The sequence below is a fragment of the Scyliorhinus torazame genome, chromosome 5 (assembly GCF_047496885.1).
Source record: "Scyliorhinus torazame isolate Kashiwa2021f chromosome 5, sScyTor2.1, whole genome shotgun sequence".
Lineage (NCBI taxonomy): Eukaryota > Metazoa > Chordata > Chondrichthyes > Carcharhiniformes > Scyliorhinidae > Scyliorhinus > Scyliorhinus torazame.
This window is the reverse complement of record NC_092711.1, coordinates 152,689,411-152,702,743: the sequence shown is the minus strand read 5'-3', so window position 1 is coordinate 152,702,743 and position 13,333 is coordinate 152,689,411. Positions and strand designations below refer to the sequence as shown.

Here is a 13,333-nt window from a genome sequence, read left to right as displayed (position 1 = left end):
AATACACCGAGCACAGGCTCAGAAACATGCAGGTAGATTATACCCCGCTCACTTAACCTCCGAGCAGCATTTACACAATTCCTCAGTCAGTGGAACATCCTTTGAGCTTCTTTAGGTGTATTCAGATCCTGTGACCTCAATGGACTGAATAATTTCAGTTCGAAGTTTTCTTGTCATCACGTTGGAGATTTGCACCGAGATCGGGGAGATATTTCTGTCTGTGAGAGCAATAACATCCGGCCCAATACCACGCAGATTTGCGCTTGCGTCAACAGCTCTCTCACTTGCATTGCAGCCAATCACTGACCGTTTCTTCCTGCCTCTGTATTTGTTCTCCACCTGCTGCACTTGTGACTTTTTCAGCTCTGATATGAAACGACAAATGTCACTGAACTGATTCTGGCACAGCTCCTTTCTGTGAAACTGCGATTCAGTTTCATTGAACATTTTGCTGGACAACAATAATTCATCATTCCCTGACCGGGAATCGAACCCGCGGCGGTAAAAGCGCCGAATCCTAACCACTAGACCACCAGGGAAACTGACACGGAAAATTTTAACCCGGGTTTACAGAATATCACTCACCTTTTGTTTTGGTTTCCGAGTTTTCATTAGAAGTATACAAAATTACATGTTTAAAATGAACAGAAGTGACATCTTCAGCCAATCACAACACCGATTGTTGTTCGCTGTAACATGAAATCGATAGTGAGGTGAAATAGTCCCAACAGTTGCTCATGTGTAACTTCCAATTTCCAAAATCCCACCAACCTTATCACTGTGGCTGCTGTGAAACTTATCCGGCGGACATTCATTAGTAATTCCAAATAACTCATTTCAATTTTTCAAAACATTGACAGTTAATCCTTTCCGCAATTAAGTTTTGATCAATATTAGAATTTTTGTTGATCTTTTTCTGACGTGAAACTATCACGTTTGCTTAACATACACAAACTCCCCTGTTTCATACTGGGCATAAGCAAGAAACTTACTCATCTGTAACTATGAGGCAAAGCTTCCTCGTTCCGATTTGTTGTTAAACACGTCATCTCACAGCCTTGTGACATTTATACTTCCACAAGTTTTGAATGAGATTCTTTCTTCCCCGGCTCCACAGTGGGTGAGAGAGGGACAAGCAGCAGGATTTTACCCAAACTCTCCATTCACCCGCTGCCAGCAGAACGCGGGGACTGCAGCTTCAATCAGCGGCTAACTGCCCATCCCGGGGACAGTCCAACCAGGAGCAAACCTCCCAATACACCGAGCACAGGCTCAGAAACTTGCAGGTAGATTATACCCCGCTCATTTAACCTCCGCGCAGCATTTACACAATCCCTAAATGACTTATGCTTCTTTCGTTGTATTCAGCTCCTGAGACCTCAATGCACTGAATAATTTGAGTGAGAAATTTTCCTGATGCCACGCCCGAGATTTGCACCCAAATCTGGGAGATACTTGTGTCTGGTGAGCAATAACATCTGGCCCATTACCACCCAAATTTTGGCTGACGTCAACATCTCTCCGTCTCTTCCAGCATCTGTACTTGTTCTCGACCTGCTTGCACTTGGACTTTTTCAGCTCTGATGTGAAACAACAAATCTCACTGAACTGATTCTGGCAGAGCTCTTTTCTGTGAAACTGCGATTCAGCTTCGTTGAACGGTTTGCTGGACAACAATAAAGCATCATGCCCTGCCCGGGAATCGAACCCAGCTCCGCGTCAACATTTCCCTCATTTTGCTGAATTCCAGTCGATTTGTCAAGCATGATTTTCCCTTTCATAAATCCATGCTGACTGTCGTCTTTTAAAATTTTTCCTACTTCAAGACTGCAGATGGCTACAGGTTAGAGAGAGAGAGAGCTGTTAAGGTAAACCTGCTCATTCTTTCTCAAGCTCGCAAAGACATGGAGAAAATGTTCACTATTTATACAAAAGCTGTATCATTTTACAAAAACAGACCTTGTTCAAAAATGTCAATACAGTCATAACTTCTGATCAAACATGTTGTCATGGAAAGACCCTGACTCGGCTTATTTGCAGTATTTTGTCTTTAGAGGATTTAAGACGTGGTCCTATTTTGTTTTTCACCTCTGCCCTCATGATGCCTTGACGCAGATGAACCTAGGTCATGAGGAGGTTGTGTTATTGGAACATTATCAGGTTTTACTAAGGTCAGGCACTATTTTCCCTCTTCTGGCCTTGTATGATATGATTATGTGGATTCTTAGCTTTATCTAGTTTGTCAGGGTCTGAACTTGGCACTTAGCTGACACAGCTGTCTTACACTTCGTTATAGGCCGTAAAATTCTCAGCCTATGTCATCCAGGGTACCTGGGAATTATGCGTCCATGAGCTATTTGATGTTTTATTCCACACCCTGGACCAATCAAGAACAAACATACCCTTGTTGGAGGGTTTGGTATCGGTCCCTGCCATTCGGTTGTAAGATTATACCTACTCTGCCCCATTGATGGTCCTTCTCCTGATTTACTAAAACATCGGGATCCTTGCGCAGTGCTCGATGGGATGGTAAGGGCAGGGGGATTCGAAACATGGGGATATCCAGGTTGATACCAGGCTAAAAATCTAGTTATCCCATAGCCAGCCGATCTCCAAATTTTCATATCTCCACCGAACCCCTGTGTTCGGTTTTGACGCAGAACCCACTCAACTGTTTCTGCTAAGTGGAATGGGAGTGATTGGAGAGGTAGCCCCTCCTTGGAATGGATGGGGATACGGGTACTAACCCAACAGTTACTTACATTCAATCTGTCAGCATAAATATATGACATATATAGAAAGCTATTAGCACGCAGCTCTTGGTCAGTTTGTTCGCCTACTGTCGAATGGCCATTAAGACCAATTAGTCCAAATAGTCCAAATGTGATAATGAAGATCCTCATTCTGCGTCCTCGTTGGGGCTGAAACCAATCTTCTTACAATCCGATAGGTGTACCCAACTCGAACGTCCTTCGAGTTTAACGGCAGTCGGTGTAGTCAGCAATACTTGAAAAGGGCCGCTCCAGCGTTGCCCTAACTTCTCTCTGTCCCAATTCTTTATCAGCACGTAGTCTCCTGGTTTGACTACTGGATATCGAGGGATCTTTGTTCCGGCTGCTGCTGGGAGATGGGCCTGTTTTACCTGCGAGTGGAGAAACTTTAAAGAAAATGTTAATTGCTTCAAATAACTCAGCATTTTATCTCCCATAACATGGAGGTCCTCTAGGGGTTCTTCATGGGCATCCCAGGGAGTCCTCATTGGCCGACCGTAGACTATCTCTGCAGCTGACAGTCCAGACCGCGAATGTGGAGTAACCCTCATGTGAAACAGTGCCAAAGGCAATATCTTTAGCCAATTTAATCCAGTTTCTTCGGTCAATTTAGATAATTTTTCTTTTAAGGTCCCATTTGCTCTTTCTACAATTCCTGCTGCCTGTGGATGATACGCACAGTGCAGTTGTTGTTTAATTTTGAGTGCTTTGCATAATTCAGAATTGATTCGAGCCACAAAATGTGTCCCATTGTCTGAACTCATCGTTCTGGGAATCCCAAATCGGGGAATAATTTCTGTCAATAGTAATTTTACCACCGTATGTGCAGTACAGTTGGTGGTGGGGAAGGCTTCAATCCATTTACTAAATACATCAATGATCACTAAACAATATTTATAGCATTGTACTTTAGGTAATTCAATAAAATCAAGCTGTATGCAGGCAAAAGGACCATCTGGCAAGGGGGTTGTTCCGGGAGGGCATTTAATGCCTTTACCCTTATTATTTTTCATGCAAATAAGACATCGATCCAGCCGCATTTGTGCTGCTGTATTCAGATCTGGGTGCCACCAAGTTTTCAAAAGTAGCTGTACCATTCCCTCCTTGCCAAGATGAGTACAAGAATGCAAATAATCAATAAGTATCGGCAATAACGAATCTGGAACACAAACTTGACCTACTGGGGTAAGCCAGAGGTTTTGTGTCAACGAGTGCGAACACCCCATTGACTTCCATAGTGTGCGCTCAGAATCAGAAGCGTCCCTCTGTAACCTTTGAATTTCGGCTAACTCTGGCATGCCCTTTTCTGCTAGAATAGGTAGCTGATTTAAAGCCTGTGTACCCCCTGCGTGAACAATCATAGGTGCTGATGCAGACGCTGCCTTAGCGGCTGAATCAGCACGGGCGTTTCCTAATTGCACAGGAGTGTCCCCGGAAGTGTGCGCAGCACATTTAATGATAGCCAGTTGACGAGGAAGTTGAATAGCAACGAGGAGATTTTTAACCCAAAGAGCATTTAGAATGGGAGAGCCTGCAGAGGTAAGGGATCCACGTTGCTGCCAGAGGCGGCCAAAATCGTGGGTGACACCAAAAGCGTACCTAGAGTCTGTGTACACATTCGCACTTTGGTCTTTGGCCAGAACACAAGCTCTAGTAAGGGCGAATAGCTCAGCTTTCTGTGCCGAGACTGGAATCTGGAAAGCAGCTGCTTCCAGAATGTCAGTGTCTGTAACAATGGCATACCCCGATTGCGGGACACCCATTTGGGAAATAGAAGAACTGCCATCAACATAAAAAGTGAGATCAGGATTATCAAGAGGGTGGTCAGTTAAATCGGGACGAGTTGCGGTAAGGAAGTGATTCCTAAGCAAACAATCATGTGGTGGATCAACAAGTACATCAGGGGGATGTTCGAGGAATGCTGCGGGATTTAAAGTGGAACAGTAATGGAAAGACAGATATGGGTTCTGTAATAGTGAGACCTCATATCGGCTCAAGCGGGCCTGTGTCAGATGCTGGGTCTGCTGAGATGTAAGGAGAGCCACAACAGAGTGTGAGGTATACACATGCACGGGCTGATGAAGGGTTAGATTAGAGGCTGCCTGAGCTAACACATGTACAGCAGTGAGAATTTGAGTGCAGGGGGGCAAACCACAAGCTACTGGATCCAATTTAGTAGAATAATAGGCAACCGGACGGCGTTGGTCACCATGTTCCTGTGTCAAGACACCCGTGGCACATAGGTCAAGGACATTAACATACAACTGGAAGGGCCTGTCATAAAGAGGTCGTCCTAGAGCCGGGGCGGAAGCCAGCGCGTTCTTGAGAGTAACAAAAGATTGCTGTGCTAAATCGGGTAGTTCAAACTTAAGGGGTGAATTCTGGGAGGAATAAGGAGTAAGCTCCTTAGTATGAGCAGTAACATTCGGAATCCATTGTCTGCAAAAGTTCACTAAACCTAAAAAGGCTCTCATCTGCTTCGGCGAGGTAGGAAGTGCGGTTTGCAAAATGGGAGTAATACGATGCTGCGTAAGGGAACGTTCAGTAGCGCTGATCAGAACGCCCAGAAATTTAACCTGCCTCTGTCCTTTGTGTACTTTATTAGGTGGTATTACATATCCCCAGGAATGGAGACGGGTGAGCAGATAAATTGAGTCGCGTTCGTTAGAAGCAAAGTCAGGGCGAGCAAGGAGTAAGTCATCGACATACTGTATAATAGTAGACCCCCCCCGGGGCTGTCAAAGTAGCTAATTGGGAGTGCAGTGCCTGTGAGAAGAGTGTCGGTGAATGAATGAAACCTTGCGGTAGCCTAGTCCAAGTGTACTGGTGCCCTTTGAATGTGAAGGCAAACAAATACTGGGATTCAGCGGCAAGGGGTATCGCAAAAAAGGCGTGTTGTAAGTCCACAAGGGTAAAGACAGCTGCCTCAGGCGGGATATTACTGAGGATTGTAGCCGGGTTAGTGACCAGGGGATGCAAGGGTTCAACGATTTGATTGATACGGCGGAGGTCCTGGACCAAACGCCATTCAGACGGCCTCCCAACCTTAGGAACTGGAAGAATAGGAGTGTTACAGGGCGATTGGCACGGAACCAAAATTCCCTGCTGAAGGAAGGATTGTATCATGCTGGAGATTCCTTCCTCAGCGTCAGGACGAATAGGGTACTGAGAAATGGAGGGCAGGGGCACACCGGACTTAACCTTAATGAGAACTGGAGGCACATTAGTAAGACCCACTTTGTGATTGGACGCAGCCCATAAGTCTGCAGGAATCTCTGGGGATGAGGAACGGTTGGTCCGATGGTGGTTCAATGTACCATCAACACAAAAGGGCTGTGAAAAATACTGTAACGTGCCTTCAGGGAAGGTCTGTTGTCCAGTATAAAAAGGATCACATTTTCCTTGGAGGGTAGCAACCAGAAAGCCCAGTGACCTGGCACTGTAGCCTGCATTGACAGTGAGGGTAACGTGAGGTGCCACTAGTCCAGACTGATTCCAGAATACGAGGGGCACTTCAACAAGAAATGCAGAGCCCTCTTTTCCCTCAGCATGAGCGATGAAAATAACTGCCACCGTGGACCCGAGGGAGTCCCGGTAGATGGTCTCCAAATCGGGCGAGCACCCCGTGTGGTCATAGCAAAGGGTCACGTGTGGATGAGGAACATGCAAGGGAGGTGAAAAATTGGAGTGATCAAAATTAACGGACCACCATTGGGGAGTGAAAAAAAGGGGTAAATTTTGAGTCTGGACTTGTGGAGCCGTGGAGATCGTGACGCCGTCGTCAACGCAAACAATCTCAACTTGTAAGGGACATAACAGATCACGGCCAGCAAGGTTAACACCGAGGGTACGCGTGACAGTGAAGGGAATACAACATTGACGGTCATTAAATTAAACCAGAAGGGGTTTCGTGAGTTGGTATATAGACCCCTCACCCATAAAACCAGAAAGTTCCACATATTCGTCTGAGAGAGGAAAACAATACTGTTTAACTAACGTTAAATTCAACGTAGAAGCAGTTGCCCCTGTATCAATGAGGAAGGGGACGGGAATACCCTCAATGTGAATTGTAGCTGTGGGTTCCTCAGAGTGGTCGCCAGAGAGAACCGGGAAATTGGAGCGGGCCAGTCAATAGGGGTGGGAGTCAGTGAAGGGAGCATACCGCTGTGGAAGGGGTGCCCTGTCTCTGCGTGATGCAAGGCAATCCCTAGCGTAGTGACCCGTCCGTCTGCAATTAAAGCAAGTGACACTGTCTCGGGTTGGAGGACAAGGCCGGGGAGGGCCTTGGTGATGTTCATAAGGTGGGGCGTTCCTGCGAGGGGGTCGCTGGACAAACTCCGACTTTATTCTGGGTGTAGGAGGGTCCCTTCCGAAAGCTTTGCGGTCACGGCCATTGCTCCAGTAATAAGAGATAGCACGTCGCATGTGGGATTTGGAGCTATCAGACCAATCCATATTATTAGTTTTAATACTGGTTGCTATGCAGTCTGGCACGACCTGCATAAGCAGCGCATTGAACTGGGGAGATTTCAACCCCGCATTAAAAGTCTCATCACCAGAATAAAGTGTAAATTCCACAAAAGCGGTCAAAAAATTCAGGACCCTCCTCCTTAGGAGTGGGTGTACAATCAAGAATTTTGGAGATATCTACAGGTTTACGGAGAGCACGCTTAAATGCTGGGAACATTAAAGCGAGTTGAGCCTCATCTGATGGATTGTTGGTTTTAAACGCATCCCATGTGGTTCCATGATCCCCTAATTCTCGTTTCCATTTCTCACCTAAATCTGGGGGAAGGGATGAAAAAATAAGGGAATACTGATCCCTAGGGGTAGCACCATACACAGTCGCAGTTCTCCTCAGATATTCAGTAAAGCCCTCTGGGTCCGTTTTATGTGACGGACAGTGAGCCATGATCAAACAGAGCTCCTGAGGTTTAAAAGCCTGCCATGTCTCAATAAATTGGTCGTCGTCATCAGTCGCTCGAGGGTTAACGAGACGTCGGATTGGAAAATTTGCAGGGGGAGGCGGTGGTGGAAAAGGCTCCTCTACCGGTCCTGTACTGATAGTTAATTCTTGGAAAGCCTGATTAACAGAGGTAACGGGCTGATCGAGGAAGGTGGTTGGTGCTTTTGAGCGAGTGCGTGTTGCAATGGGAGTAATAGGAGCAGGGAGATTATCGGCAGCAAGATTGTTACAAGGGGGAGTGTGAGAACAGGGCTGCCGCACCGTGGAGCTGGGAAGAGGTGGCCATGGGGGCATCGTGGGATTTAATTCCTCCTCCTCCTCCTCTGTATCAATCAAATAGGGAAACAACGGCATGCCAGAGGTAGTGGGAGGATCCTCCTGATTTTTAATCTGATGGGCTATTCCGACCTGCTTACCACCCGATGCAGTATTATCCCCCCCTTGATTCTTAGGATCTTTCCTGTCCCATAGTTCACATTCGAATTTCAACGTTTCCCAGTCTTTGGTTTCTCCGTCTTTATAATCAGCAATCCCTCTCCTACGGGCATTGTCCCTCCAAGTCATTAACAAGGACAGTTTCTGTCGTCTGTCTGATTCTTTTTGCCATTTGGTAATTAATTTCTTCCATTTGGCTCCGGCATTCCGAGACCAAAGGGCTGTCTCTGCCGCGGTGCAGTTTTCTAAATTCCAGGTACCACCTAGTGGCCAAATTTCAGATCCGAATTTCTTATTTAAAGCTGAAGACAAGAGGCGTAAATTGCGTTCCTTATCAGGGAACATGGTGCACATAAAAAGCAAGGGAGAATTGTCCTCCGTTTTGTCCAGGCACTGGCCCATGACTTTTAAGGAGTGGAAAAAAAATTAAAAGAGAGAGAGAAGAAAAAAAATGGGGAAAAACTGCCTTGTAAATTTAAAAATCAAAAATCCAAATCTGGTCCCTGACCTAGCCAAGCCTGTGTATCCCTGTCCTGGAAAAAAAAAACAAGAGCAGGTGGTCCCTGACCTTAGGCTTTGAACGACAATCGGGTCCCAGACCCTAAGAACATTACTCTCAGTCAAATTTAGATTCGAACACCGTCACCTGTCAGTGTTATCCGTCAGGGACGAGGGGTCACAGCACCGATCCGAGAGAGAGAGAGAGACCAAGGTTAAAGCTTACCTTGTTGCGCCGTCCGTCTCCGCTCTCCGGGTTCGTGCTCGATCACTTGTTCGGTCCCCCACGGAAGCCACTCAGGGTATTGGTGAGGGCTCGCAGCGCCACTGTCGTCTTTTAAAATGTTTCCTACTTCAAGACTGTGAAAAAAACAACTTTACACCTTGGTTTCGATAAAACTAACTTCGTCTTTATTGACCAAAGTCTGCATGCAGATGGCTACAGGTTAGAGAGAGAGAGAGCTGTTAAGGTAAACCTGCTCATTCTTTCTCAAGCTCGCAAAGACATGGAGAAAACGTTCACTATTTATACAAAAGCTGTATCATTTTACAAAAACAGACCTTGTTCAAAAATGTCAATACAGTCATAACTTCTGATCAAACATGTTGTCATGGAAAGACCCTGACTCGGCTTATTTGCAGTATTTTGTCTTTAGAGGATTTAAGACGTGGTCCTATTTTGTTTTTCACCTCTGCCCTCATGATGCCTTGACGCAGATGGACCTAGGTCATGAGGAGGTTGTGTTATTGGGACATTCCTGGATCGTGGCTTTGTTATCGGGTTTTACTAAGGTCAGGCACTATTTTCCCTCTTCTGGCCGTGTATGATACGATTATGTGGATTCTTAGCTTTGTCTAGTTTGTCAGGGTCTGAACTTGGCACTTAGCTGACACAGCTGTCTTACACTTGGTTACATAAGTTGGCTATTTTTCCCATCATGCTATTGCTGAGTTTGTACACTTTCACGGGTTACTCCCCTGTTTCAGACTGGGCATAAGCAAGAAACTTACTCATCTGTAACTATGAGGCAAAGCTTCCACGTTCCGATTTGTTGTTAAACATTAACACAATTCGTCATCACACATTTACACTTCCACAAGTTTTGAATGAGATTCTTTCTTCCCCGGCTCCACAGTGGGTGAGAGAGGGACAAGCAGCAGGATTAGGGCAGCACGGTAGCATTGTGGATAGCACAATTGCTTCACAGCTCCAGGGTCCCAGGTTCGATTCTGGCTTGGGTCACTGTCTGTGCGGAGTCTGCACATCCTCCCTGTGTGTGCGTGGGTTTCCTCCGGGTGCCCCGGTTTCCTCCCACAGTCCAAAGATGTGCAGGTTAGGTGGATTGGCCATGATAAATTGCCCTTAGTGTCCAAAATTGCCCTTAGTGTTGGGTGGGGTTACTGGGTTATGGGGATGGGGTGGAGGTGTTGGCCTTGGGTGGGGTGCTCTTTCCAAGAGCCGGTGCAGACTCGAAGGGCCGAATGGCCTCCTTCTGCACTGTAAATTCTATGATAATCTATGATAATCTATGATTTTACCCAAACTCTCCATTCACTCGCTGCCAGCAGAACGCGTGGACTGCAGCTTCAATCAGCGGGTTACTGCCCATCCCGGGGACAGTCCAACCAGGAGCAAACCTCCCAATACACCGAGCACAGGCTCAGAAACATGCAGGTAGATTATACCCCGCTCACTTAACCTCCGCGCAGCATTTACATAATCCCTAAATGACTTATGCTTCTTTCGTTGTATTCAGCTCCTGAGACCTCAATGCACTGAATAATTTGAGTGAGAAATTTTCCTGATGCCACGCCCGAGATTTGCACCCAGATCTGGGAGATACTTGTCTCTGGTGAGCAATAACATCTGGCCCATTACCACCCAAATTTTGGCTGACGTCAACATCTCTCCGTCTCTTCCAGCATCTGTACTTGTTCTCGAGCTGCTGCACTTGGACTTTTTAAGCTCTGATGTGAAACAACAAATCTCACTGAACTGATTCTGGCAGAGCTCTTTTCTGTGAAACTGCGATTCAGCTTCGTTGAACGGTTTGCTGGACAACAATAAAGCATCATGCCCTGCCCGGGAATCGAACCCAGCTCCGCGTCAACATCTCCCTCATTTTGCTGAATTCCAGTCGATTTGTCAAGCATGATTTTCCCTTTCATAAATCCATGCTGACTCTGCCCAATCCTGCCACTGTTTTCCAAGTGCTGTGCAATAATTTTGGGATTCTCAAATCCCTACAGTGCAGGAGGCTATTCACCGTATTTTATTACAATGAAATAAAGGTAACTACAAAGACATGAGGGAGGAGCTAGCCGGAGTTGATTGGAAAAGGAGCCTAGCAGGGAAGATAGTGGAACAGCAATGGCAGGAGTTTTGGGGGGTTATTAGGCCGGCACAACAGAAATTCATCCCAAGGAGCAGAATATATGCTAAGTGGAGGACAAGGCATCCATGGCTGATGAGGGATGTCAAGGACAGCATAAAAACTAAAGAAAAAGTTTACGAAGTGGCGAGGATTAGTGGGAAGCCAGAGGATTGGGAAGCCTTTAAAAGCGAGCAGAGGACAAATGTTGCTCGTTTTAGCCTTAGTTTAATTGCTCTTGTTCTATCACCTTTGCTCTTGAGTCACCAGGTATCTTTCTGATACCGCCACATGGTTCAAGTCCGAGTAATGATCAATAATCCAACACACCGCTTAGTAAGAGTTAAATCAACGGACATTTATTATATACAGTAAATACTTATACGTTAATTCTACTTCTAAGCTACTTCCTACAACTAACAGGCCAATACTTAACTTTGGGAATGGCCCACCATGTCAGGGAAATGAATGGCCTTTCGTATGGGTTCTGAGCCTGCGGGATTCAAAGCTGGTACAGGTCGATAGCCAGGAGCGCCTATCTCGTAGCGAGTGTTGAAGTAAGACTTACCATTTTAGCAGCTGTTGCAGAAGGTCAGAAGGGTCTCGAAGGATGGAGAGAGGAGAAGAAGGGTGCAGAGAGATCGATTTGAACTTGGACTCTATTCTTATAGTCCCCAGAGGCTTCCCGCCTTCTGGGGCGGACCCTGTACCTGGTTCCAAGTGAGTGGACTTTGTCCCAATCACTTGGTTCGATATTCTCCAATGCTGGAGCGATTCCTTGATCAATGGGCGGTTTTGGGGTAGTCGTTCACCTCTTTGTGTAGGCTTCTGCTGGCACCGAAAAGTCTGGCTTGGCTTTGTGTCTAATTTGTTGCACATTGTTCCCGGGGATTGCTAATTAATATTCAGATGGCCGGTGTGTTGTTCTGCTGATGGCTGCAGGTATCGATTCTGTCCGGCCTCCCCAGAGGTGAATACAGTTTTACCTGCAGCTGTCTGTTTGAGTCCTGTTGGCTGATTTTCCCATCAGCCTCTTCCGTTTGCCATTTTAAATCGGGGTTTGGCCATTCTAATCGGGAGTTAGCCATTTTCACTGGCTACAAGCCCTCCTTGTGATCCTAACGCGAAGCGTGAAGGATCACATCATTATGTTACTTTCCATTCCCAGACCCGGGGGGGACACTTCCTTCATGGCCTCTGCATTGACCATAGCTATGCACAAAAAATTTTAACGAACAATTCTAAGGGCGCTATGTCAGACAGGGACATGCATTACAAAGCAATAAACTGGGAACCTCTAATTTATCCTTAATATACTACACTCGCTTAAACATTCCATTATCCTACCTTCCTCAATCATACAACAAAATCATAGCATTTCATACAGTCTCTCCTGGCTTGGCAGTCAAGCTCAGGATCATACAAATTTTGCTCATGAAAAAGTTTTTTTACATCTCTTTATTTACAACAACAATAAACGCAAGTGAATGCACTTTATTATTTTATAATAGATCGCGGGGGTCGGGGGTCTGGTCATAACTGAACATAAGGGATCTGATCCTATATACCAGGGTTCGAGCGCGGTAGGCTCTCCTTCTCCATTTTCGTAGACGCATAGTCTGCACTACACAGCAGAGTATCACCAACGTTAATAGTGTTTCGATCACATAGGACAGGGAGTACCAGGTTATGAACCTGGCACACCAAGAAGATGTAGTGTCACTGGTGACTGGGCTCTGGGTACTGCGGGGCAATGAAACATTAACGGCTGGGGGGGTTTGAAGTCATGGGGTTCGCGGTCACGCGCAACCAAATGTCCAATAACATTATGTTGATCCATATGAAGGAAGTCCTCATGGCTGGTCTCTTTCCTTTTCTTTCTTTTCTCCGGTCCTGGAGTTCTGTAGAAACAAGCATAGCGTCTGTAACTATCTTTGTTTAATATCTGGTATGCTAGTGTGTCTGTCCTTTTGTGCCAATTATTCCCTTTATAATTGGTCACTATGTGTGACTCCCTCATTTTATAAAAAAACAAATTTTAGGAGAAGACACACTTCCCAATGATGAACCAGTGCTGATTTAGCATCCAAATGTTCCAGGATGTAAATAGCAGATGGCTGGCAACCTAAAGGTTACCGAAACAAACAAAACCTTTTGAACTGAAAAATGCCAAAAGGAGGTGCGTATGGGCCGCGACGGGTACGATTTGGATGGAGTCCCCGGGTAGGATGGCTACCAATGCCGTATCTCTCCTACCTGTGCGTAGTTGACCAGCGGGGGGTTTCCAGGCA

At 46.0% G+C, this 13,333-nt stretch overlaps 1 protein-coding gene across 1 annotated transcript in view; it reads left to right on the top strand.

Moving 5' to 3' along the window:
* Positions 1–13,333, top strand: part of LOC140417980 (uncharacterized) — a 71,261-nt gene that overhangs the window by 29,318 nt on the left and 28,610 nt on the right. The gene's annotated exons all lie outside the window — the stretch shown is intronic.